General features: G+C 37.7%; 1 pseudogene; it reads left to right on the top strand.

The window, feature by feature from the left end:
* The first annotated feature begins 300 nt into the window (after window positions 1–300).
* On the top strand, window positions 301–376 carry LOC132016975 (U4 spliceosomal RNA; annotated as a pseudogene).
* The last annotated feature ends 3,380 nt before the right edge of the window (window positions 377–3,756 follow it).

Raw genomic sequence — 3,756 nt, 5'->3', positions numbered from 1 at the left:
AATTTGTTCAACAGAGCTGACTTCCTAACAACTGTTTTTATGCCACTATTAACAAGATAACTATGAAAGTTACGAGAATATGGATGCAGTAGGTGTTTTGACTGCAACTTGAAACGTCTATTGATTTCTATTTTCCCGTTCTCCCATTTCTCCGTAGGTATATATTTTACTAAGCACTGTGTATATAGTACAACTTACTAGGTATATAATTAGTTTAAAATAGCACATATAACTTGTGCTCTTTGTTTTGTATTGAAACTTCAGCATTTTAAAAGTATATCTTTAAACTGATTTTATGTTAGCTTTGCACAATGGCAGTATTGTAGCCAATGAAGTTTATCCGAGGCACAATTATTACTAATTGAAATTGACTCTGTTAGTGAGCCTTTCCATTCCTGAGGTTGGTTTGTTTGTTTGTTTGTTTGTTTGTTTTGTTATTTGTTTTTTTTTTTTTTTTTTTTTTTGGTATGATTGCTTTTTGAACACCATTCCATTGCAACGTTTCCGTCTTCTAGCTTGTGCTCACCTGCATTGGGTTGTCATTTGTCAAATGCTTGTCATTTGTCTTCTTACTTTAAAGCATTGAGTTGATGTATACTTTCTCTAGGGTCTCCTTTTTTACTACAATTCATCTTTGAATGGAGAAGATCTTTGTGATACTCTGTGCTGAGGAGTGGGCTGGGGTAACCCAAGGCAGGCGGCAGCTCTGAATCCAATCCCTTACCCCACCACCCCTGCTAAAATCATGTCATTAAATTTGTCATGTTCTTTGATTCTGGGCCATACTTTCTAAGGTTTGAGTTTCCAGGGTGGTTCCTAGAAAAACCCCCTAAGTATAGTAATTTCTGTTGTATTCTATATTCTTTATGGAGCTTTTTTAGATTGTAAGGGGAAAAAAGTTGCAGTATGAGTTCTAACTCTCCTAGACTCTAGCATGAACAGTCTATACGGACCTTTCCTCACATCTTCCAGGACCTGCCTGTGTTCCTCTTTCGATGACCCAATCAAGGGTATGTTTACAGCTTTAAGAATTAACAATGTCATTTCCTTTTAGACAAATCTGTGTTTTTGCCTCAAGTCTGAGAAGGCCTATATTGGTTCCCATTCTCTTCACTTTGGTTCAAAGATGACAGCGTGTGGGGGGTATATTGCATAAGTGGATGGTTTCAAGTCCTGTTTTCAGCCTTGTTTCATCGGAGGAGGTAGTCTCCATTTTAATCAGTTTTGCTGTTTTCAGTGACTTTTTGAAAGGGAAGTCTCTGGAAATCCATAGCAATAATTTCTCAGTTGGCCTTGGTACTGCCAACTGACTTTTCATTACAGAATTTTCCCTGACTTGTAAACTTGTATACTGACTCTATCAGTTCTCCTGAGAAGGCATGCCACATCTCAGCGACTGGCAAGGTGCATCACTTTGCTCTAGGGATCCTTTCTATTTGTCTTTTATCATTTTCCTTTAATGCAACACTGTGAGAGTCCACACAATTTTCTTCATTTGTTGGTTAAATTTTCCATTTTTGCCTAGGATTCACTTGCATCTCTAGGAATTAGCATAATGCCCTAAAAAAAAAAAAAAAAAGAAAACCTCAGGAGATCTGTGAGAGGAACTCAATGATTTTATGAATTGTTTGAATGAATAAATTGCAGCCATAACCACGAGAACATAACCATGTAACTTTGCAGTAAATACGTAACAAGTGGCTATTATATACCAGGGATGTTTCTAGTGGCCAGAGATAGAATACTGAGCAGAATGAACTTGGGCTCCCCACCCTCATGGAGCTTGAATATTATGTAAGTATAAGAAAAAATCTGGTACGTGGGTGGCTTAATCAGTTAAGCATCTACCTTCAGCTTATGTCATGATCCCAGGGTCTTAGAATTGGGTCCCACATTGGGCTTCCTGCTGAGTGGGGAGTATACTTCTCCCTCTTCCCTTCTCCCCTGTTCATGATCTCTCTCTCTCTCCCCCAAATAAAGAAAGAAAATCTTACAGAAAAAAGAACAAAGAAGCAAACTGACACATACAGAAATGCAAGGAATATAAATCTTTTAGGACAAGTTTGTTATTTTACTTACTGATGGATACCCAACAATTAAGACAGTAGATACAATAAGTGTTGAATAAAATTTTATTGAATGAAAATTTAGGGAAAAGGTCAGGTAGTGGTGAGTGCCATGCAGATAATCTGATTGGGATGATATACTGATTTAGATGCTGTTTTATATTGTCTCCAGTGAATACCTTTTTGAGGAGATAACTTATTGGTTGAAATCTCATGCAAGACTCTTAAGGCATTTATTATTTGAAACTGAATCTCCCATAAGACTTTTTTAAAATTAGGGGTGCCTGGGTGGCTCAGTGGGTTAAAGCCTCTGCCTTCGGCTCAGGTCATGATCCCAGGGTCCTGGGATCAAGCCCCACATTGGGCTCTCTGCTTAGCGGGGAGCCTGCTTCCTCTCTCTGTCTCTGCCTGCTTCTCTGCCTACTTGTGATTTCTGTCTGTCAAAAAAAAAAAAAAATCAAAATCTTAAAAAAAAAAGATTTTTAAAAATTAATATATAATGTATTATTTGTTTCAGGGGTACAGGTCTGTGATTCAGCAGTCTCACAATTCATAGCACTCACCATAGCACATACCTTCCCCAGTGTCGATCACCCAGCCACCCCATCCCTCCCACCCCCCAAACCCCAGCAACCCTCAGTCTGTTTCCCAAGATTAAGAGTCTCTTATGGTTTGTCTTCCTCTCTGGTCCCATCTTGTTTCATTTTCCCCCTTCCCCCCACCCCCACCCTGCCTCTTAAATTCCTGATATCAGCGAGATCATATAATTGTCTTTCTCTGATTGACTTATTTCGCTTAGCATTATACCCTCTACTTCCATCCACGTAATTGCAAATTTGCAAATAGCAAGATTTTGGGGGGTTTTGATGGCTTCATAATATTCCCCCATAAGATTTTTAAAGAAAAATCAAATTTTTTAGATAACCATGTATGCCCCCTATAAAGGTCTGTTTTTTATCTATTTTTTACTGTTACAAAAAGTAAAATAAGCAATGCTGTTTTGAAGTCTCTAAATGTACGAGGACTTGAAATATTTAAATTTAAAGGGATTTAAGGAATCAGGAAATAGGAGTTTCCAGTGTACAACTCAAGAACTAATGCTGGTGGGACTTGATTTATTCTCTTCCCTTCAACAGCTTGTTAAAGACTCTTTATTTTAGATGTTTTAACTGCCTCTATTTCTATATTTTAACTATATCTTTCTAACTAAGAGCAGCCTTACATTTTTCATTTTTTATTTCTCTGTTTTTGTCTATATCAGTTGTCTTAACATCCCTATTGCTAATGCTGGCACAAGAATTGGTGTCCTGATTACCATTGACGGCCCCTTCACATAAAGAGGTCTGATTTTGCATCTGAACATTTCTGTCCATTGAAAAGACCGAGGCTGAGTGGTTTAGGTAGAGTTATAACAAATGTTGCACCTGTAAAATCAGTCTCTTTGGAGGCACATGAGACAACATTATGTTTGTGGAAAAGATGAGACTATCTGCTGTATTCACTGGATTGATGTTATGACCCCAGAATGTTCTATGCAGTTGGTCCTGTATTCCAGCAACACCATTATCCCACTTCTGTTTGGCACAGGTACCTTTATTGTTGACCTTTAGATGACATTCTCAAAAACTAGATACATGTGTCAAATAATTATTGAAGCCTATTGTGGATTTAGTTTCCATAAGTGTTCCTA

This window comes from Mustela nigripes, chromosome 4, assembly GCF_022355385.1.
Source record: "Mustela nigripes isolate SB6536 chromosome 4, MUSNIG.SB6536, whole genome shotgun sequence".
In the NCBI taxonomy this organism is placed as follows: Eukaryota; Metazoa; Chordata; class Mammalia; order Carnivora; family Mustelidae; genus Mustela; species Mustela nigripes.
This window is presented reverse-complemented; position numbering and strand designations above follow the sequence as displayed.